The sequence below is a fragment of the Dendrobates tinctorius genome, unplaced genomic scaffold (assembly GCF_039654945.1).
Source record: "Dendrobates tinctorius isolate UK_male_01 unplaced genomic scaffold, ASM3965494v1 ptg000003l, whole genome shotgun sequence".
NCBI classification, from domain to species: Eukaryota; Metazoa; Chordata; class Amphibia; order Anura; family Dendrobatidae; genus Dendrobates; species Dendrobates tinctorius.
Window position 1 is genome coordinate 43,932,800 of NW_027361671.1, and position 24,923 is coordinate 43,957,722.

Consider the following 24,923-nt stretch of genomic DNA (forward strand, 5'->3'; position numbering starts at 1 on the left):
ACTTCCTCATGTTATGGAAAATGGACCCAGAATACCAGCAGATATATGGTACTGTATCAGAAGCATACAGCTCTATACAGTCTAGGGATGACAGTTAATCTCCATATATAGTTCATGAGTCATACACAGATGCTCACAGGCTCAGTATGGATTACACAATAAAATAAAAAGTTGAAAAAGGGTACAGTGTCACCAGATACAAGGTATATATAGTATAGTGTAAACATTCTGAATCTCCGTATATATTTCAGGAGGCAGACACAAACACAAGCGTACAGCTGTATACAGTGTTGGGGTAATCTTAAATCTCCAAATATATTTCCGGAGTAACAGAGAGAAGTTCTTGTGCAGAGAAGTGTGACCAAGGTTATTAGGGAACCGGGGGGTTTGCAATACCAAGATAGGTTATTACACTTGGGGTTATTTAGTTTGGAAAATCAAAGGCTTAGGGGTGATCTTATTACTATGTATAAATATATGCGGGGACAGTACAAAGACCTTTCTAATGATCTTTTTACTCTTAGACCTGTGACAGGGACAAGGGGGCATCCTCTACATCTGGAGGAAAGAAGGATTAAGCATTCTCACAGACGCGGATTCTTACTGTAAAAGCAGTGAGACTATGACTCTCTCTGCCATATGATGTTGTAATGAGTAATTCCCTACTAAAATTTAAGAAGGGCCTGGATGCTTTTCTTGAAAAGTATAATATTACAGGGTATATACACTAGTTTCCTTAATATTGTGTTGATCCAGGGAGCTAGTCTGATTGCCGTATGTGGAGTTGGGAAGGAATTTTTTTCCCCAATGTGAAGCTTACTGTTTGCCACATGGGTTTTTTTTTGCCTTCCTCTGGATCAACATGTTAGGGCAAGTTAGGATAGGATATGGGTTGAACTAGATGGACTTAAAGTCTTCCTTCAACCATAATAACTATGTTACTATATTACTATGTATTATGGATTACACCAGAATCAAAATAGCAATAAAGGTTACTGTATCAGAAGCGTACAGCTGTATACAGTGTTGGCCAAATTTGAAATCTTGGTATATACTGTATTTCCTTAGTCACCCTCAGACGCTCACTCAGTCTGGGTTTGACCATAATAAAAAATGTTGCAAAAAAGGTACTGGATAACAAGATAGCAAGTATATATATATTATAGGGTACAATTGAAATCTCTGTATACATAGTCCCGTAGTCACTCTCAGATGCTTACTCAGTATGGATTTGACCGTAATACTAAATGTTGAACAAAGGTACTGTATAACAAGATACAAGCTGTATTGAGTATAGGGTAAAAATTGGTATCGCCGATTCACCGTATATGTAGAAGGCGTAAACCACACATACTCACTCACTATGGTTGATACCGTAATAAAAAATTTTGAACAAAAGTACTGTATCAGCACATACCAGGTGTATCCAGTCTAGGGGTAATTGTAAATTTCCATCTATACTTCCGGAGTCAGACACAGACACTCAAGCTCAGTATGTATTACTCCAGAATTTAAAAAGTAGAAAAAAAGGGAAAAGTATTTGAAGCGTACACCAGTATACAGTGTTGTGGTACTTTTAAATCTTCGCATATATTTCAATCTCAGTAAGCCAGTCCAGACTCTCCGCTACTGGAAACTACATGGATACCAGTACAGACGGAAAGTCGAGTGTTAACAGAAATTTGGGAATTACTCATCACAGGAAAACCTCCCGGTAGATGTTGCAGAGGCGATGCAGACCCTCAATTACTGTGTCTGTGGAGTCAGCGAAAACGGTTCTTTGTGAAGAAAGGATTGCTTTATCGCAGTAGCGTGGATCACATCACCATTACTCCTCTCCATCAAATTGTGATCACAGGGAGAGATGTAAACATGGTCCTCCCTGCCTATCATGGTGTGTCTGGTAATTTTGGAGTGCAAAAGACAGAAGCCACAGGCCGTAGGCGATTCTATTGGATTGGCGTGAGAGGAGACATTGAAAAATGGTGGCAGGAATGTCACACGTCTGTGACTATCACAACTGTGAAAGGTGATCATAAAGCACCACTGCATCCGCTTGTAAGTTGACATCCATTACAAAGGGTAGCCACTGATCATCTGAAGGTAGAGGCAAGCTGGACAGGCCATAGCTACATCTTAACCATCATCGATCAATACACCAAATTTCCAGTGGCCGTCCGTGTGAAGGATTTAACTGCACAGACTACACAGCGGTGGAGCAGGGAGAGGTAAGTATTGCAACTTGCAAGTGCTGTGGCCCTGAGCAAGCAGGGAGGGCACAGTCGTGGGCGACGGTACTGGCATAGGGCCCCTCATAGTACGCTAGTGTGTCTGATGGTGAGTGGGCCCCCCCACCGTCAGAGACACTGTATTGTACTATGAGGGGCCCTGCGCCAGTGTCGTCGGCCATCAGTGGGCCCATCCACCTGTTTAGAGCAACGGCACTTGCCCGGGTGCGCCAGGTGTTGACCCCAGCCCTTGGGGGGTGGGCAGCCAAGTTAGGGAGGTTTAAAAAATGGCATATGTTGATGTGTAGGCTGGACATTCAGCAGCTCCAAATGGCAGAATTGGGCAAGTCCGAGGAAGAGGAGGACAAAAGAGAGGCAGTTTTCTGGCAACCTATGTGTCATCAGGGGAAGGTGGGACAAAATCCTTTGAAACCCATGCATGGCTCATTTTAATGAAGGTTAGATCATCAACATTTTGGGTCTACAGATGGGTCCTTTTTTCTGTCAGGATTGATCCAGCAACACTGAAGACTCTTTCACACTAGCAGCAGGGCAAGCGAGCTCCTGTAAGTCATATTGTGCCAATTCAGGCCAGGTGTATCGATATGGGAGGGGAAGTAGTTTGTAACCATAGTTGACAACTGCTGTCTCCTGTCACTTGCAATCGATGCAGTATTAGCAGTCGTGTGAGCGGTACTTGAGAAATCAGTCCACAACATGGTCATGAAACCCCTGTCTCCAACGACACTTCGGCTGTGTGCACCACGAACACCTCTTCCATTGTGCCCACTACGGCTCTTAGGAGAACCAGCACCGCTGCTGTGTGCTGGGAAAGCCTCAAACAAATGGTTTACCAGAGTTGCTTGTTTGTTAGCCAACATTATCTCTAGGTTCTCCTGTGGCATGATGTTGTGTAATTTGCCTTTGTAGCATGGATCGAAGATGCTGGCCAGCCAGTAGTCGTCATCCTTCATCATTTTGGCAATGCGGGGGTCTCTTTTTAGGATCTGCAAGGCATAACCGCACATGTGGGCCAATGTTCCAGGTATCAATAATGCACTGCCTCTGCTGGGTGGAGGAGCAATTTCTGGCAAATCCACATCCCTCCTGTCATGCACAAACCCTGTACCTGACCTTGGAACGCAAACATTTTCTCTTGCCCCCTGAGAAGCATCCTCCTGCCCAAAATTATCATCCTCCTCATCCTCCTCCTCTTCCTCTTCTTCCTCCACCTCGTCCAGGACAGGTCCCTGACTAGACAATGGCTGACTGTCAGCAAGGCTTCCCTCCTCCTCCTCCTCCTGTTACTCCTCCTCTGCTGCAGACGCCAGATCCTTAATGTGCGTCAAACTTTGCATGAGCAGACGCATAAGTGGGATGCTCATGCTTATGATGGCGTCATCTGCGCTTACCAGCCGTGTGCATTCCTCAAAACACTGAAGGGTTTTACAGAGGTCTTTCAGCTTTGACCACTGCACACCCGACAATTCCATGTCTTCCCTCAAACTGCCTGCCTGTGTATCCTCCCACAAATGCATTACAGCCTGCCTCTGTTCGCATAGCCTCTCAACCATGTGCAGGGTGGAGTTCCACCTTGTTGCAAAGTCTATGATTAGGAGGTGCTTGGAGAGGTGGAGCAATTGCTGCAGCTTCTGCATATGACTGGAGTGTACGGGCGAGCGACGGATGTCTTCGCACCTTATGGAGCAGGGATGTTAACTCCGGATAATTATTAAGGAAGCACTGCACCACCAGGTTCAAAGTGTGAGCCAGGCAAGGTATGTGTGTGAGGTTTGCAAGGTCTATGGCTGCCACAAAATTACGGCCGTTATTACTGACTACCTTGCCTGGCTCAAGATGTAGACTGCCCGGCCATGACTCTACTTTGTCGCTGTAAGTAGTCAGACACTACCTCCGTGGTGTGTCTGTTGTCACCCAAAGACATCATCTTTAACACAGCCTGCTGACACTTACCACTAGCTGTTCGATAGTGGGACACCTTGTGTGCAACACTGGCATATGTGGATGGAGTGCTCGTGCGACTGCGCTCTGTGGACGAGCTTTCACTTATGGAGGAGGAGGGTCGAAAGCCTACAGCCAACTGTTTCCTAAACCATGGACTAGGCAGCACTGTTCCACCACCGCTGTCCCCTGTGGAGCCTGCATCCACCACATTAACCCAGTGCACAGTGATGGACACGTAACGGCCCTGGCCATGCCTACTGGACCATGCATCTGTTGTGAGGTGCACCTTTCCACTCACTGATTGCTTGAGTGCATGGAGTGCTTTTCGAGAAAAGAAGTGCCGACTGGGTAGGTCATAGCATGGGACTGCGTAGGCCATGAGCTTGCGGAAAGATTCGCTTTCAACCAAACGGAAGGGCATCATCTCTAATGAGATTAGTTGGCAATGTAGGCGTTCAAACACAGTGTATGCGGATGAGAGGATGAGTACTTTCTTGTCCTACTCAGAGACTGGTAGGGTGAGCTGGACTTGAGAGCTGCATATGGGGGAAGTAGCGGTGGACCGGACGGAGTGAGAGGGGGTTGGTGATGGTATTGGTGGTGATGGCCTAGATTCAGTGTTGTGTTGCAAAACCATTGTAATTCCTTGAGTGCTTTGGCCTTGCGACGACACCTCAACATTTAGTGCTGGTGGTGTCCTTAACGGTGGCGGTGGTCTTACAGTGGGGGAAGCGATGGAGCGTTGCTGGCTACCTTCAGTCAGAGCAGGTGCACATGTGCTATTTGAGGTTTTGTAGTCCGTCCACGCTTGCAAGTGCATGTTCATTAAATGTCTAAGCATGCAACTGGTATTCAAATTTCTGAGTTGTTTACCTCAGCTACAGGTCCTTCCGCACTTCTTACAGGTAACCTTTGCCTCATCAGTAGGATTTTGGACAAAGAAGTGGCACACTGCACTCTTCCTGCTATGGTATGCATTTTATGGCCTTGAACGCTGGTCCACGTTTTTGGACAGCTACGGGCCTGCCAGATAACCGCTGCTGCGATGTCAATGCCTGCTGCGGATCCTTCTCCTTATCTGAACTATTGCCAGCGCCACCCTCCTCCCCCAATGGATGCCAATCCAGGTCAAGAACTGGGTCATCCATCACCTCCTCTTCAAAGTCATCTGCACCTTCTTCTTTACTTTCCTCTGTGTCACCGTGTAAGGTGGTATAGTATGCCGGAAGGGGCACCTGAGTTTTATCAGGGTCAGATTCTGGCTCAGTAGACTGCGAGGGCAATGTTGTGCTCTGAGTCAATGTACCAGCAGAATCATCTAGCAGTGGCTGTGCATCAGTGCACTCCATGTCAGATTCATCTTGGACTGCGGAATTCGGGATTTGACTGGATAACCCAGGCATGGTATGTGAAAAGAGCTCCATAGAGTAATCTGAAGTGTGGGCTGCCGCATCCTTAACTTTTGGTGCGGGTGAAGGACACAAGGAAAGGTGTTTTTCCTGACCAGAACCCTGCACTGACAACTCCGTGCTTGCAGGTTTCAAACATTCAGAAGAGGAGGCAATAGAGCTGGTGGCTGTTTCGGCAATGTACGCCAAAACCTGTTCCTGATGCTCCGGCTTTAAAAGTGGTTTTCCTACTCCAAGAAAAGGGAACCTTACAGGCCTTCTTGGGCCAGACGATGATGCAGGCTCAACACCTCCTGCCTTAGCTGCTATTGTGCTTTTTCCAGAACCAGCCGATGCACCACCACCATCAGTACCAGCCACGCCCCCCTGCCCACATCCACGGCCTCTTCCACCATACTTCCTGATGTTTGGGAAACTGTACCAAAAAGATTAGCATAGAGATGGTACTGTATGAGGAGCGTCCAGCTGTGTAAGGTGTATTAAAAAAATTAAATCTACGTATATATTTTGTTAGTCACAGACGCTCTCCCAGTATGTATTTGACCATAATCCAACAAGCAGATATACAGTACTGTATCAGAAGTGTACAGCTGTATAAGTTTTTTGTGTAACTAACAATCTCCGTATATGTATTTACGGAGTGTCACACACACACATGCTGACTCTATATAGATGTTACTGTAATGCGAACAGCAGATATACAATACTGTTTGAGAATCGGACAGCTCAATACGGTGTATGGAGAAATGGAAATGTCCATATATGTATTTACGGAGTGTCAAACACACACACTGACTCTGTATAGATGTGACTGTAATGCAAACAGCAAATATACAATACTGTTTGAGAATCGGACAGCTCAATACGGTGTATGGAGAAATTGAAATGTCCGTATATGTATTTACGGAGTGTCACACACACACGCTGACTCTGTATAGATGTGACCATAATGCGAAGGGCAGATATACAATACTCTTTGAGAATCAGAAAGCTCTATACGTTGTCTATATGGAAAATTGTAAATCTCTGTCTATTTTTATACGGAGTGACACACGCTGTCTCTGTATAGTTTTGACCGTCATCAAACAGCAGATATATGAAACTGTTTGAAAAGCGGACAGCTCTATATGGTGTAGGTCTGGAAAAATGGAAAATCTCCTTGGTTTGTTTTTCCAGAGTCACACACAGATAGCTTGCATTTGTCCGTGATACCAGCCGGTACACGGTAGTGTGTGAGGAGTGTATACCGCTATACCGTGTCTGTATGGAAAATTTTAAATCTCCATCTATTTTTATACTGAGTGACACACACTGTCTCTGTATAGTTTTGACTGAAATCAAACAGCAGATATATGAAACTGTTTGAAAAGCGGACAGCTCTATACGGTGTAGGTCTGGAAAAATGGAAAAGCTCCTCGGTTTGTTTTTCCAGAGTCACACACAGATAGCTTGTATTTGTCCGTGATACCAGCCAGTACAGGGTAGTGTGTGAGGAATGTACACCGCTATATCGTGTCTGTATGGAAAATTTTAAATCTCCATCTATTTTTATACGGAGTGACACACACTGTCTCTGTATAGTTTTGACCGTCATCAAACAGCCAGATATACGAAACTGTTTGAGAAGCGGACAGCTCTATACGGTGTAGGTATGGAAAAATGGAAAATCTCCTCGGTTTGTTTTTCCAGAGTCACACACAGATAGCGTGTATTTGTCCGTGATACCAGCCGGTACACAGTAGAGTGTGAGGAGCGTACACCGCTATACGGTGTGTAAAAAAATGAACGCTCGGTAACTGACCAGAACAAAATAATAAAAGTCGGAGTGCTTTGAAAAAAGCAGTTTGAACAGCAGTGTGCACACAGCAATGCAGCTAGCAGGTAGCCTTGAAAGGCAGCCTAATCACCATCAGCGCTGCTGCACACAACAAAAATCCTCCCCTTTCACTGCACACTAACTGTACAGTGAAAAGCACTATCAGCAGAAGCTATTTTTTTTTCTTCTTCCCTGGCTAACGCTCTCCCTATTCAGAATCAGCAGCAGCACCTCTCCCTATTCTAAGATCGGCAGAAGTAAGATGGCGTTCGGTAGTCACGGCCTTTTATAGCCCCTGTGATGCCACACAAAGCCAGCCAATCACTTCAATGCCCTTCTCTAAGATGGTGGTGGCTGCTGCCCATGTCATTGCATTGCCCACAGTGTGCGTCCTCCATCATTGGCTGAGAAAAGGCGCTGGAAGCATTATCTGAAACACGACTTTGGCCCTCGGATCAGCGACCTCATGGCCGACCGCACGCTATGGCGAAACCCGACTTTAGCTAAAGTCGGCGACTTTTGAATTTGACCGACCCGTTTCGCTCAACTCTACTGTTAAGTTAAATAGGTATGACAGATTCCAACGTGTGATCAGAATACGTGTGTCTCTTGTGAAGCCAGTTTATTATATAGCGGGAGAGGCAGGCAAGATTGTAATTTCTAATGCTTGGAAAATTAATGCCTCCCTCGTCTTTAAAGGGTTTTTCTTCAACAGTGAAATAACTTGAAGATTGTGGGCCCCAATACATAATCTCCAAAGGCCTCCACTATTACAGGTTTTTAATATTATTAGTTTTTAATTATTATTATTATTATTTATTTTTTTATAGCACCATAGATTCCATGGTGCTGTACATGGGAAGGGGTTACATACAAATTACAGATATCACTTACAGTAAACAAACTAACAATGACAGACTAATACAGAGGGGAGAGAGGACCCTGCCCTTTCGGGCTTACATGCTACAGGATGGTGGGGAAGGAGACAGTAGGTTGGTGGGTTGCAGCAGTTTCGGTGTTGATTGAGGTGAGATCACCGGTAGTGGTGAGAGTGAAGGAGGTAGCAGGGTCATTGCAGGCTGTAGGCTTTCTAGAAGAGGTGGGTTTTCAGGTTCCGTCTGAAGGATCTAAATGTGGTTGATAGTCGGACTTGTTGGGGCAAAGAATTCCAGAGAATAGGGGCTATTCGGGAGAAGTCTTGGAGGCGGTTGGGTGAGGAGCGAATAAGTGTGGAGGAGAGAAGGAGGTCTTGGGAGGACCGGAGATTACATGAGGGAAGGTATCGGGAGATTAGTTCAGAGACATATGGGGAGACAGGTTATAGATGGCCTTGTAGGTCAGTATTAGTAATTTGAACTGGATACGCTGAGGGAATGGGAGCCAGTGAAGGGATTTGCAGAGGGGAGAAGCGGAGAGGAGAGAGATGAATTAGTCGGGCGGCAGAGTTAAGGATGGACTGGAGAGGTGCGAGGGTGTTAGCAGGGAGTCCACAGAAAACGATGTTGCAGTAGTCGAGGCGGGAGATGATGAGGGCATGCACAAGCATTTTAGTAGACAGAGGGTTGAGGAAAGGACGGATTCTGGAAATATTTTTGAGCTGGAGGCGACAGGAGGTAGAAAGAGCTTGGATGTGTGGTTTGAAGGACAGGGCAGAGTCAAATGTTACTCCGAGGCAGCGGACTTCCGGTACTGGGGAAAGTGTGATGTCATTAATTTTTATAGCTAGGTCGGGTAAGGAAGATCTGAGAGATGGAGGAAAGATGATGAGTTCAGATTTGTCCACATTGAGCTTGAGGAAGCGAGAGGAGAAGGAGGATATGGCTGATAGACACTCTGGGACTCTGGACAGCAGAGAGGTGACGTCTGGGCCAGAGAGGTAGATCTGGGTGTCATCAGTATAAAGGTGGTAGTGGAATCCGTGGGACTTTATAAGTTGCCCCAGACCAAGTGTATAGATTGAGAAGAGTAGGGGTCCTAAAACAGAGCCTTGGGGGACTCCAACAGAGAGAGGATGGGATGAGGAGGTGGTGTGGGAGTGGGAGATGCTGAATGTGCAATTGGAAAGGTATGAGGAGATCCAGGATAGGGAAAGGCCTTTGATGCCAAAGGAGGAGAGGATCTGTAGTAGGAGGCAGTGATTAACTGTGTCGAATGCAGAGGACAGGTCTAGAAGCAGGAGTATAGAGTATTGTTTGTTTGATTTGGCTGTAAGTAGGTCATTAGTAATTTTGGTCAGGGCTGTCTCAGTGGAGTGGTGGGGGCGGAAACCAGATTGTAGATTGTCAAAGAGCAAGTTATATGATTGGTGGGAGGAAAGTTCAGCATGGACGTGCTGTTCCAGGAGTTTGGAAGCGAATGGGAGCAACGATATTGGGCGATAGCTGGATATAGCGGTTAGGTCGAGGGTTGGATTTTTATGGATAGGTGTGATTGTGGCATGTTTGAAAGCAGAAGGGAATGTACCGGACGTTAGTGATAGGTTGAAGAGGTGGGTTAGGGATGGGATAAGTGTGTTAATCTGTCAGTAGGATTGTCCTTCCTAAGTCATCTATATCGGTATGAAGGTCATAGGAAGCTGAATAAAATGATACCTTGATATCTGAAATCTGATATTTTATTCCAGTGAAATCCATATTTTTCCCATATGTAAATGAGCTGTTAAGGACTATGTGCCTTTGATGTGTATGACAATCTGCCTCCAGAGCTTATTTTAAATAAAAGGAGCAGAAACCAGTGAGACAAGTAATTGCCGCTCTCTGCTCTTCAGATCTCATTGCAAAGCTGTGTGTCATCTCCCAGGTTCCTCTCAGCTTCAACTTCCATCTCACAGGCAGACAGTAATACAACATTATTGTAATACAGTAGAGCTGTGAGAGCTGCAGCTGCTAATGTGCTTCTTGTGAGACAAAGTTCACTTCTACTTTTCTGTGTAAGTTACATGTCTCACACTGGTAACTCCACCTTTTATTTAAAATAAGCTCTTGCAGCAGATTATCATGCAGATCAGGGACCGACCTGTAGATTTTAACAGCTCATTTAATATAAGAAAATAATGGATTTCTCTGAAGTAAGACAGATATCAAGGCATCATTTTATTTAACTTCCTATGATCTACATGCCCACAAATTAATGGCTTAGGAGAGTTGACACTATTGATAGATTCCATTGAAATCTTTTTAGGGTGAAGTTACACTACCTCATAGGTTATGCTGGCATTTAGTAGAGAGTTTAATTTTTTTTTCACCACTCCTGACATGTCTATGTTAATAAATACTTACGTTAACCCATGGTATAAGAATTCTGGTGCACATTTTTTTTTTAAATAAAAGCACTATGCTTTTCTATTGTTCCTCTTCTAAAGTAACTAATAAATTGAGCAATGGATGTTACTTTTTCGCTTGCCAAAGGCATGTGTGCCTAGAAAGTCAGCACTTTTTGGAAAGTGTCACGTATATGGACTCTATTTGCGCCCAGTTATCTCTTTATCTATAAATTGCTAAAAGGACGGAGTGCTGGGTTGTAAGAAAAGATGCTTCAGAATTGTTACTGTATACTGTATATTAAATAAAACAAACAAATCAGTAGCAGAGACAGAATCCCTAAAAATAAGGAGCAGTGACAGGTTCCTTTAAACTAGGAGGCACATTGTGGGCATTTTTCATTTCTATGGGCACAGTTTGTGGAACTGATTTATTCAGAGAGCACAGTGTGCAAAGTGATTACATTGAGGGCCCACAGTGTATGGAGCTATTATTTTGAGTAGCACACGTGTGCAGCTATTCAATTTAGGGGTCACCGTGTTGGATATGTAGTGCAAAAGTGAAGAGCCAAGGACATCTAGGGAATTAAGGCTGCATGCTCTGTCCGCAAATGTCGTAATGCCAGTCAAAGATGAATAGAAAAGGAAGAAGAACAATTTCAATCAGAGAAGATATCAACTTTAGGTATCTGAATACCCAAAGAATGTTATTCTGCTAGTTCATTACTACAATTACGCATATTGCCTATGTGGAGCACGGTGGCTCATTGGTTAACACTACTGCTTTGCAGTACTTGGGTTCAACCAAGGATTGTATGTCCTCCCTTTGTTTGTGTGGGTTCCTCCCACACTCCAAAGGCATGCTGAAATTTAGATTGTGAGCTCCAAAGGGGACAGAGATGATAATGTAGTGATGTAAAATAGGATGGCACTATATAAGTGAGCATAATAATATAATATAATATAGTATAACACAAATAAAATATCATATAGTGTGAAAATGGACAGTGACTTTCTTCTTTGTGAAACAGCAACTCCTAGCATTTATTTATTATTGTTAAGGCCAAACTGGAAAAGTGTAGTTTCTTCTGTAGTGAGCTGGGTTCTGTTACTGTGTATTGTTATAAGCTTGGTTCTACTATTAAGTTTGGTCCAAATTCCATCAGTTTTTCTTTTCTCAGCCGCTAGGGTTCTGATAGGGGTGGGTGTTCTGCCCCAGTCTGTTTGTGTTATGTGCTCTGAATAAAGCAATATGTTTGTATTATTGCTGGGTTAATTATAGCACCATCTAGTGGTGGCTGAATTTATAGCTACGTCCTAAGTAGCACTATGTAGTCTGTGCCTTTAACAGAAGCAATGCACCATGGGATTGAAACAGTGCTTGTGGGAAGGAAGTAATGTATTCTGGGATGAAGAAGGGCCTTTTTGCTTCTGTGTATTTCATAGGATGCATGTGTTTACCTGTCCTCCATCTTAATTCTCCAACTTGAATTAGTTATCCAGTTAATGCATATCAGGTAACCTTCATCTTTCTTACAATGCAGTATGTGCAAAGAGTTTATCAGCTGCATAGTAGTCAGTGCTCAGTAGACGTAATTGGACACCTGTGTTTTCTTTCTATGTAAATTGCATCACATTAAATGCTTCCTGTATCTGTGTTAACTGTGTGATCATCTGCCCAATACTTATGCATATTATTTGTAATCCTTGTAGTTTTACCGCGCATGTTCTATACTCTTCACAAATAAACAAGTTAGACTACAGAGAACAGTCTGCTTATTTTGGAAGACAGAGCTGTGGTTTATACTGTATGCTGGATGGCACATCGTGTCAGCGTGCCTGAAGGCAGAATAGTAAAACAGATGCCAGACGCCTGTGATAGTGAATTCAGGATGTAAGGGACAGCTATCACCCAGACTGCTCTGCATATGGGTACTACAGCAGCCGCCATACAGCCACAGGAGACAAGTCCAGGGCCTAGTAAAACAGATCGCCATGTGCCTGCGACAGTGAATTCAAGCTGTAAGGGACCGCTATCACCCAGACTGCTCCGCATACGGGTACTGCAGCAGCCGCCATACAGCCGCAGGAGACAAGCCCAGGGCTCAGTAAAGGACCGCCGGTTGCACATGGTGATTGCATAGACTGTACGGGACTGCTAACACCCACTGTTCTGCATGCGGGTATCACAGCAGCCACCATACAGCCGCAGAATGCCAGAATGCCACTGCAGCCCGCCAAGAAGTGCTACATCTTTCCCGCCACGTGGAAGCCCGCCATACACAGACTGTTTCCCTCCAATATACTCAGCAGTACTCAGCCAAACGCACAATGTCTCGGAAAAGCACATCCTCACTCAAAACGAGGTCACGAGCAAGCTCCAGCAGATTGTCATTAGCAGAGCTAGCTGCTGTCGCTCGCGCCGAGGAAGAGGCAGGACAAAGCAAGATCTTCCTTTGCCGAATGAGAGATGCATCTAAAGCTGAGACAAGCAGAGCACGAGGCAGAGAGAGATGCTGAAACCGTACGTTTGCGGGCAGAGAGAGAATTGGAAACTGCACGTTTGCAAGCAGAGCTAGAGAAACTTGCGGCAGACAAAGATACAGCCACTGCAATAGCTAAAGCAGAGTATTTGGAAGCTATGAAAGATCCTGATTCTGAGAGACACAGCAGCATTCTTGGACCAGATCTAGAGCAGCAAGATCCAGCACAACGTATCGCAGAGTACGTCCGTCAAGATTCCTGCATAGATGACAGCCCTGGCGCATCATATCCATCAGCCCATGCCGATTACCAACGATCCAACCCCGAGCTTCACTACCATAGGTGTTATGAATGAGTCACCGGTAGAGTTGAGCGAAACGGGTCGAAAAAATTCAAAAGTCGCCGACTTTTGGCAAAGTCGGGTTTCATTAGGGGAAGAGTCTTGAGGAGATCATTTGCATATTCCCAGTGCCTTCTGGGATAAGTGAAGAGTCTCCGCGAGCTCAACGATCACTGGGTTTTGGCCGTTGCAGCTGAAAAGAGGAAATCGGAAAACCAGGGGAAGAGTCTTGAGGAGATCATTTGCATATTCCCAGTGCCTTCTGGGATAAGTGAAGAGTCTCCGCGAGCTCAACGATCACTGAGTTTTGGCCGTTGCAGCTGAAAAGAGGAAATCGGAAAACCAGGGGAAGAGTCTTGAGGAGATCATTTGCATATTCCCAGTGCCTTCTGGGATAAGTGAAGAGTCTCCGCGAGCTCAACGATCACTGGGTTTTGGCCGTTGCAGCTGAAAAGAGGAAATCGGAAAACCAGGGGAAGAGTCTTGAGGAGATCATTTGCATATTCCCAGTGCCTTCTGGGATAAGTGAAGAGTCTCCGCGAGCTCAACGATCACTGGGTTTTGGCCGTTGCAGCTGAAAAGAGGAAATCGGAAAACCAGGGGAAGAGTCTTGAGGAGATCATTTGCATATTCCCAGTGCCTTCTGGGATAAGTGAAGAGTCTCCGCGAGCTCAACGATCACTGGGTTTTGGCCGTTGCAGCTGAAAAGAGGAAATCGGAAAACCAGGGGAAGAGTCTTGAGGAGATCATTTGCATATTCCCAGTGCCTTCTGGGATAAGTGAAGAGTCTCCGCGAGCTCAACGATCACTGGGTTTTGGCCGTTGCAGCTGAAAAGAGGAAATCGGAAAACCAGGGGAAGAGTCTTGAGGAGATCATTTGCATATTCCCAGTGCCTTCTGGGATAAGTGAAGAGTCTCCGCGAGCTCAACGATCACTGGGTTTTGGCCGTTGCAGCTGAAAAGAGGAAATCGGAAAACCAGGGGAAGAGTCTTGAGGAGATCATTTGCATATTCCCAGTGCCTATCGGCGCGCGAATTTTGGCTCATCTTTCATCGTTTTTAAGAAATCTCAAGATGGAAGAGGCCAGGAGCCATTTGGTGAGCTGCATTTCTTGCTACATGTTCACAGACTTACCAGTGGAAAAGCCAAACTTCACATGCCACAAATGCAAGCTTGTGTCCCTGTTGGAGGAAAAGTTGCAAAATCTCGAAGAGAGGTTGGCTACGTTGAAGATCATTAAGGAAGGTGAAGAGTTCTTGGACAGAGCAGAATTATCTCTTCATGTTACAGAAAGAGAAGAAATTCGAAGTGCACCTGAAGAAACAGAGGAATGGAGACATGTGACCCAGAGAAGCAGGAGGATCAGGAGGCAGTCAGCACCCATACTGCTCAGAAACCAGTACCAGGCTCTCACGCAGGAAAACGATGAAGAAATACATCAGGATAAGACTTTGCCAACAAACAGCAACCTTGTACGCCTTCAGAGTCCTCCTGGATGGAGAAAGAAAAATGTTGTGAAGAAGAAACGGAGAGTGGTGGTCATGGGGGATTCCCTGTTGAGAGGAACAGAGGCCGCTATCTGCAGACCGGATATAACTTCAAGAGAAATGTGCTGTCTTCCAGGTGCAAAAATTAAAGATGTGTCTGACAGGATATCAGGACTCTTCAGACCTACAGATGACTACCCATTCCTGCTACTACATGTGGGGACAAATGACACCGCAAGAAACGACCTGGAAACCATCTGCAGAGACTTTGAAGACTTAGGCAAGAAAGTGAAAGAACTGGGAGCGCAGGTGGTCTTCTCTTCCATCCTCCCAGTGGATGGCCATGGACCAAGGAGGTGGAATAAGATTCTGCAGGTGAACAACTGGCTACGTCGATGGTGCCGTCAGCAACGATTTGGATTTCTGGATCACGGAGTGAACTACTTATACGATGGACTACTTGCTAGAGATGGGGTGCACCTTACGAAGACTGGAAAGCATGTATTTGGAAGTCGCCTTGCTACACTTGTAAGGAGAGCTTTAAACTAGAACAACATGGGAAGGGAAGCAAAAGACCAGAAAAAGCCATACACCTGACAAATGCTATTGAGAACTCTGCTAATAGAAGTGGAAAGGAAGAACAAAGACGAAAGAATCTAATTAATAAAAATATTGGAGAAAGAGAAACCAATCACAAACTAAAATGTTTCTATACTAATGCACAAAGCATGGGCAACAAACAAGGAGAATTGGAACTACTAACACAGGAAAAGAAATATGATGTCATTGGAATCACTGAAACTTGGTGGGACGATACACATGATTGGAATACAAGACTAGAAGGATACAACTTATTTGCAAGAAACAGACTTGATAAACGAGGAGGGGGTGTTGCATTGTATGTTAGAAACGCGTATATCTGCACAGAGATTGAAGCTTCAGAGACTGGGAGTTCTGTGGAAACTGTTTGGGTAAGAATACAAGGACAGAACAATGGAAAGGACACCATTGTAGGCATTTACTACAGGCCGCCTGTGCAAGCTGAAGATATGGATGAACTCTTTATGCATCAAATGGCCAAGTTCTCCAAAAAATATGACATAGTTGTCATGGGAGATTTCAACTATCCAGACATTTGTTGGGAATCTCTCTCAGGCAAAACTAACAGGTCAAGGAAATTCTTATCCTCTCTTGCTGACAACTTTATCTTCCAAAAGGTAGGGGAGAAAACAAGGGGAACTGCTACCTTGGATCTAATCCTTATAAACAGGGAGGAAATGGTTGAGGAGGTAAAAGTGGCTGGAACCCTAGGAGGTAGCGACCATGCTATTTTAGAATTTTGGATAACTAGAGGCGGAAGACCTGTGAAGACTCAGACGTCAAGGTTAGATTTCAGAAAGGCAGATTTTAAGGGATTCAGAAAGATAATTGGAGGGATCCAATGGCTGGATATCCTTAAAGACAAAAATGTCCAGGAAGGATGGGAAATCTTGAAAAATGAAATTCTCAAAGCACAGTTGTTAACAATTCCGAAAAGAGGGAAGAATAGGAAGCATTTAAGGAAACCAGGATGGGTGAACACAGAACTTAAGCACATGCTAAAAAGGAAGAAAAAAATGTTTATAAAATGGAAAGAGGGAGGCATATCTAAAGAAGAATATAATGCTGTCTGCAGAATCTGCAGGGCACAAATCAGATTAGCTAAAGCTGAAAATGAATTGAGGCTTGCAAGAGATGTCAAAAGCAATAATAAAGGATTTTGGGGATATGTCAAAAGTAAAAGAAAAGTCAAAGATGCTATAGGATTTTTACAGGATGAAAATGATGAAATGGTAAGACAGGATGTTGAGAAGGCTGAACTTTTAAATTCCTATTTTGCATCTGTTTTCTCTCAGAAAGGAAATGTAACACCAACTGTTATTCACTGTCCTATTAAGGGAATAGAAGAATCCAGGATATCTATAAACAGAAAGATAGTGAGGAAACACTTAGCTAACCTAAATGAATTCAAGTCTCCAGGTCCAGATGAATTACACCCCAGAGTACTGAAGGAGATAGCAGAAGAAATTTCTGAACCACTCTCCATAATCTTTGAAAATTCTTGGAGAACAGGAGAAGTGCCAGAAGACTGGAGAAGAGCAAATGTTGTTCCTATCTTCAAAAAGGGGAAGAAGGTGGACCCAGGCAATTATAGGCCGGTGAGTCTGACTTCTATACCAGGAAAGATCTTTGAACAAATTATTAAACAACATTTAAGTCAATACCTGGATAAGAATGAAGTGATCAAACAGAGTCAGCATGGGTTTGTAACTAATAAGTCATGTCAGACTAACTTAATTTCCTTCTATGACGGTATCACTGATTGGGTGGATCAAGGAAATGCTGTAGATATAGTATATCTTGACTTCAGCAAAGCATTTGACAAAGTCTCTCATACAATCCTTATTGAAAAAATGACTAAGTATGGAATGGACAAGGCAACTGTTAGGTGGATTCATAGCTGGCTTAGTGATCGGACCCAAAGAGTGGTCGTAAATGGCTGCACATCCAGTTGGAAGAATGTCTCAAGTGGGGTACCACAGGGCTCTGTCCTGGGCCCTGTATTGTTCAACATCTTTATCAATGATTTAGATGAAGGAATTGAGGGTAAACTGATTAAATTTGCTGATGACACAAAGCTAGGAGGGATAGCTAATACTAGAGAAGAGAGAGAGAGGATTCAAAAAGATTTAAATAAACTGGAGAAGTGGGCAGTAACTAACAGAATGGTTTTTAACAGGGAGAAATGCAAAGTACTACATCTGGGCAATAAAAATGAAAAAAGCATATATAGAATGGGAGGAATAGGGCTAAGTGACAGCACATGTGAAAAAGACTTGGGTATACTAATAGATCACAGACTGAATATGAGTCAACAGTGTGATGCAGCAGCAAAAAAGGCAAATGCAGTTCTAGGATGTATTAACAGAAGCATACAGTCTAGATCACGTGAAGTCATTATTTCCCTCTACTCCTCTTTGGTCAGACCTCATCTGGAATATTGTGTCCAGTTTTGGGCACCACATTTTAAAAAAGACATCAACAAACTGGAGCAAGTTCAGAAAAGAGCGACCAGAATGGTGACCGGTCTGCAAACCCTGTCTTATGAGGAAAGGTTGCAGGATTTGGGAATGTTTAGTTTGCAAAAGAGAAGACTGAGAGGAGACTTAATTGCTGTCTACAAATATCTAAAGGGCTGTCACATTGTAGAAGGATCAACTTTATTCTCATTTGCACAAGGAAAGACTAGAAGCAATGGGATGAAACTGAATGGGAGGAGACACAGATTAGATATTAGAAAAAACTTTTTGACAGTTAGAGTGATCAATGAGTGGAACAGGCTGCCACGAGAAGTGGTGAGTTCTCCTTCAATGGAAGTCTTCAAACAGAGGCTGGACAGACATCTGACTGGGATGATTTAGCGAATCCTGCTTTGAGCAGGGGGTTGGACCAGATGGCCCAGGAGGTCCCTTCCAACTCTACGATACTATACTATGAAACGAAACCCGACCCTAGGATGAGGTCGGCCACGAGGTCGGCGACTTACGCGCCAAAGTCGCGTTTCAAAAGTTTGTTTTGCGCTCTTTTTCAGCCAATCAGGATCCACGGACACTGTGGGCAACGTGATGACCTAGGCACGGGTCACCACCATCTTTCAGAAGGGCATGCAAGTGATTGGCTTGCTTTGGTGGGCGTCACAGGGGGTATAAAAGGGCGTGCACGCCGACCGCCATCTTACTTCTGCCGATCTTAGTATAGGGAGAGGTTGCTGCTGATTCTGTAGGGAGAGTGTTAGGCAGGAAAGAAGACAAAAAAACTGCTTCTGCTGCTAGCGATTTGGCCTGCACAACACACAAGTCACTGTGTGTGCAGTGCAAGGGGAGGCTATATTGTGGTGTATCAGTGGTGTTGGTTGTTGGGCTGACTTTTAAGGCTTCCTGACACGCTGGCATTGCTGTTTACCCACTGCTCCGCAAACTGCTTTTTTAAAAGCAATCCAATCTCCCTTATCCTCTAGTCACTTTTGTCACAGCTGTGCCATCGAGCGTGTCACATAGCGCTCAGATATCAGTGGGCCTCACACAATCCACAAGTGTCCAGTGTCCAAAAGTGTACGCAGAGATTCAAAATCTCCATTATCCTCTCGTCACTTTGGTCACAGGCAGCTGTGCCATCGAGCGTGTCACATAGCGCTCAGATATCAGTGGGCCTCACACAATCCACAAGTGTCCAGTGTCCAAAAGTGTACGCAGAGATTCAAAATCTCCATTATCCTCTCGTCACTTTGGTCACAGGCAGCTGTGCCATAGAGCGTGTCACATAGCGCTCAGATATCAGTGGGCCTCACACAATCCACAAGTGTCCAGTGTCCAAAAGTGTACACAGAGATTCAAAACCTCCATTATCCTCTCGTCACTTTGGTCACAGGCAGCTGTGCCATCGAGCGTGTCACATAGCGCTCAGATATCAGTGGGCCTCACACAATCCACAAGTGTCCAGTGTCCAAAAGTGTACGCAGAGATTCAAAATCTCCATTATCCTCTCGTCACTTTGGTCACAGGCAGCTGTGCCATCGAGCGTGTCACATAGCGCACAGATATCAGTGGGCCTCACACAATCCACAAGTGTCCAGTGTCCAAAAGTGTACGCAGAGATTCAAAATCTCCATTATCCTCTCGTCACTTTGGTCACAGGCAGCTGTGCCATAGAGCGTGTCACATAGCGCTCAGATATCAGTGGGCCTCACACAATCCACAAGTGTCCAGTGTCCAAAAGTGTACGCAGAGATTCAAAATCTCCATTATCCTCTCGTCACTTTGGTCACAGGCAGCTGTGCCATCGAGCGTGTCACATAGCGCTCAGATATCAGTGGGCCTCACACAATCCACAAGTGTCCAGTGTCCAAAAGTGTACGCAGAGATTCAAAATCTCCATTATCCTCTCGTCACTTTGGTCACAGGCAGCTGTGCCATCGAGCGTGTCACATAGCGCTCAGATATCAGTGGGCCTCACACAATCCACAAGTGTCCAGTGTCCAAAAGTGTACGCAGAGATTCAAAATCTCCATTATCCTCTCGTCACTTTGGTCACAGGCAGCTGTGCCATCGAGCGTGTCACATAGAGCTCAGATATCAGTGGGCCTCACACAATCCACAAGTGTCCAGTGTCCAAAAGTGTACGCAGAGATTCAAAATCTCCATTATCCTCTCGTCACTTTGGTCACAGGCAGCTGTGCCATCGAGCGTGTCACAAAGAGCTCAGATATCAGTGGGCCTCACACAATCCACAAGTGTCCAGTGTCCAAAAGTGTACGCAGAGATTCAAAATCTCCATTATCCTCTCGTCACTTTGGTCACAGGCAGCTGTGCCATCGAGCGTGTCACATAGCGCTCAGATATCAGTGGGCCTCACACAATCTACAAGTGTCCAGTGTCCAAAAGTGTACGCAGAGATTCAAAATCTCCATTATCCTTTCGTCACTTTGGTCACAGGCAGCTGTGCCATCGAGCGTGTCACATAGCGCTCAGATATCAGTGGGCCTCACACAATCCACAAGTGTCCAGTGTCCAAAAGTGTACGCAGAGATTCAAAATCTCCATTATCCTCTCGTCACTTTGGTCACAGGCAGCTGTGCCATCGAGCGTGTCACATAGCGCTCAGATATCAGTGGGCCTCACACAATCCACAAGTGTCCAGTGTCCAAAAGTGTACGCAGAGATTCAAAATCTCCATTATCCTCTCGTCACTTTGGTCACAGGCAGCTGTGCCATCGAGCGTGTCACATAGCACTCAGATATCAGTGGACCTCACACAATCCACAAGTGTCCAGTGTCCAAAAGTGTACGCAGAGATTCAAAATCTCCATTATCCTCTCGTCACTTTGGTCACAGGCAGCTGTGCCATCGAGCCTGTCACGTAGCGCTCAGATATCAGTGGGCCTCACACAATCCACAAGTGTCCAGTGTCCAAAAGTGTACGCAGAGATTCAAAATCTCCATTATCCTCTCGTCACTTTGGTCACAGGCAGCTGTGCCATCGAGCCTGTCACATAGCGCTCAGATATCAGTGGGCCTCACACAATCCACAAGTGTCCAGTGTCCAAAAGTGTACGCAGAGATTCAAAATCTCCATTATCCTCTCGTCACTTTGGTCACAGGCAGCTGTGCCATCGAGCGTGTCACATAGCGCTCAGATATCAGTGGGCCTCACACAATCCACAAGTGTCCAGTGTCCAAAAGTGTACGCAGAGATTCAAAATCTCCATTATCCTCTCGTCACTTTGGTCACAGGCAGCTGTGCCATCGAGCGTGTCACATAGCGCTCAGATATCAGTGGGCCTCACACAATCTACAAGTGTCCAGTGTCCAAAAGTGTACGCAGAGATTCAAAATCTCCATTATCCTCTCGTCACTTTGGTCACAGGCAGCTGTGCCATCGAGCGTGTCACATAGCGCTCAGATATCAGTGGGCCTCACACAATCCACAAGTGTCCAGTGTCCAAAAGTGTACGCAGAGATTCAAAATCTCCATTATCCTCTCGTCACTTTGGTCACAGGCAGCTGTGCCATCGAGCATGTCACATAGCGCTCAGATATCAGTGGGCCTCACACAATCCACAAGTGTCCAGTGTCCAAAAGTGTACGCAGAGATTCAAAATCTCCATTATCCTCTCGTCACTTTGGTCACAGGCAGCTGTGCCATCGAGCGTGTCACATAGCACTCAGATATCAGTGGACCTCACACAATCCACAAGTGTCCAGTGTCCAAAAGTGTACGCAGAGATTCAAAATCTCCATTATCCTCTCGTCACTTTGGTCACAGGCAGCTGTGCCATCGAGCCTGTCACGTAGCGCTCAGATATCAGTGGGCCTCACACAATCCACAAGTGTCCAGTGTCCAAAAGTGTACGCAGAGATTCAAAATCTCCATTATCCTCTCGTCACTTTGGTCACAGGCAGCTGTGCCATCGAGCGTGTCACATAGCGCTCAGATATCAGTGGGCCTCACACAATCCACAAGTGTCCAGTGTCCAAAAGTGTACGCAGAGATTCAAAATCTCCATTATCCTCTCGTCACTTTGGTCACAGGCAGCTGTGCCATCGAGCGTGTCACATAGCGCTCAGATATCAGTGGGCCTCACACAATCCACAAGTGTCCAGTGTCCAAAAGTGTACGCAGAGATTCAAAATCTCCATTATCCTCTCGTCACTTTGGTCACAGGCAGCTGTGCCATCGAGCGTGTCACATAGCGCTCAGATATCAGTGGGCCTCACACAATCTACAAGTGTCCAGTGTCCAAAAGTGTACGCAGAGATTCAAAATCTCCATTATCCTCTCGTCACTTTGGTCACAGGCAGCTGTGCCATCGAGCGTGTCACATAGCGCTCAGATATCAGTGGGCCTCACACAATCCACAAGTGTCCAGTGTCCAAAAGTGTACGCAGAGATTCAAAATCTCCATTATCCTCTCGTCACTTTGGTCACAGGCAGCTGTGCCATCGAGCATGTCACATAGCGCTCAGATATCAGTGGGCCTCACACAATCCACAAGTGTCCAGTGTCCAAAAGTGTACGCAGAGATTCAAAATCTCCATTATCCTCTCGTCACTTTGGTCACAGGCAGCTGTGCCATCGAGCGTGTCACATAGCGCTCAGATATCAGTGGGCCTCACACAATCCACAAGTGTCCAGTGTCCAAAAGTGTACGCAGAGATTCAAAATCTCCATTATCCTCTCGTCACTTTGGTCACAGGCAGCTGTGCCATCGAGCGTGTCACATAGCGCTCAGATATCAGTGGGCCTCACACAATCTACAAGTGTCCAGTGTCCAAAAGTGTACGCAGAGATTCAAAATCTCCATTATCCTCTCGTCACTTTGGTCACAGGCAGCTGTGCCATCGAGCGTGTCACATAGCGCTCAGATATCAGTGGGCCTCACACAATCCACAAGTGTCCAGTGTCCAAAAGTGTACGCAGAGATTCAAAATCTCCATTATCCTCTCGTCACTTTGGTCACAGGCAGCTGTGCCATCGAGCATGTCACATAGCGCTCAGATATCAGTGGGCCTCACACAATCCACAAGTGTCCAGTGTCCAAAAGTGTACGCAGAGATTCAAAATCTCCATTATCCTCTCGTCACTTTGGTCACAGGCAGCTGTGCCATCGAGCGTGTCACATAGCGCTCAGATATCAGTGGGCCTCACACAATCCACAAGTGTCCAGTGTCCAAAAGTGTACGCAGAGATTCAAAATCTCCATTATCCTCTCGTCACTTTGGTCACAGGCAGCTGTGCCATCGAGCGTGTCACATAGCGCTCAGATATCAGTGGGCCTCACACAATCCAAAAGTGTCCACTGTCCACAAGTTTGTGCAGAAATTCTAAATCTCCCCTGTCCTATAGACACCTTGTACCTTGTTTTACATTACTATATAGTTTGTTGGATTTTGTCTACATTTCTACCAAAAATGAGGAAGGCTGGTGGAAGAGGCCGTGGAATTGGGCGGGGGTTGGCAGCTGGTAATGATGGTGTTGGTGGTGGATCTGATGGTAGTGGCAAGAGCAAAATAGGACCGAATGCAGGAGGTGCTGACCCTGCGTCATCGTTTGGCTACATAAGGCCTCGAACGCTTAGTTTTCTAGGAGTTGGCAAACCGCTTTTAAAGGCAGAGCATCAGGAAAAAGTTTTGTCTTACATTGCTGACTCAGCCTCCAGCTCTATCGCCTCCTCTTCTTCAGTTGTAAAAAGTAAAAGCACTGAGTCGTCATTGTAGGCTCATGTTCATGAACCACACCTTTCCTTGTGTCCTTCACCCCAACCAAGACTGAAGGATGACGCAGGCCATACTACTGATTACTCCATGGAGCTGTTTTCACATACCATGCCTGGATTATCAAGTCAAATGGTGAATTACCCAGGCCAAGATGAATCTGACATGGAGTGCACTCATGCACAGCCGCTGATGGATGATTCTGCTGGTACATTCACTCAGAGCACTACATTGTCCTCGCAGTGTACAGAGCCAGATTTTGACCCTGATGAGACTCAGGTGCCCCTTCCCGCACACTATACCACCATACACGGTGACACAGAGAAAGGTGCACATGACATAGAAGAGGAGGTGATGGATGACCCAGTTGTTGACCCAGATTGGCATCCATTGGGGGAAGAGGGTGCTGCTTCCAATAGCTCAGATGAGGAGCATCCACAGCAGACATCGACATCGCAACAGCTGTTATCTGGCAGGCCCGGAGCACTCCAAAGACAGGTTCCAAACATCAAAAGAGTTGCTGGACAGCTTGTCCAGAGGGTCAAAAGATCACAGCGTGCTAGGCCGCAAAATGTCTGCCAAAGTAGGAAGAGTGCAGTGTGGCACTTTTTTGAACAAAATCCTCATGATCAGGCCAAGGTTATCTGTAAGAAGTGCGCAAAGACCTTTAGCCGAGGGAAAAATCTGAAAAATTTGAATACCAGTTGCATGCTTAGACATTTAACCAGCATGCACTTGCAAGCGTGGACACAACACCAAATCTCAAGTGCCACATGTGCAACTGATCACAACGAAGGTAGTCAGCAACGCTACATTGTTTCCCCCACTGTAAGCCCACCGGTTAGCACAGCAGCAAATGTTGAGGTGTCGTTGCAAGGCCACAGCAGTCATTGAATCCCACTGTTATATCAACGAAAGACTGATTCTAGGCCATCAGAAAGAACACCAACTCCATCACCATCATCAACCCTCTCTCAGTCCGCCCTGTCCACCGCTACTTCCACCATATGCAGCTCTCAAGTCCAGCTCACCCTCCCAGACACTATGAGTAGGTCAAGAAAGTACTCAGTCTCTCATCCGCGTACACTGGGTTTGAACGCCCACATTGCCAAACTAATCTCGTT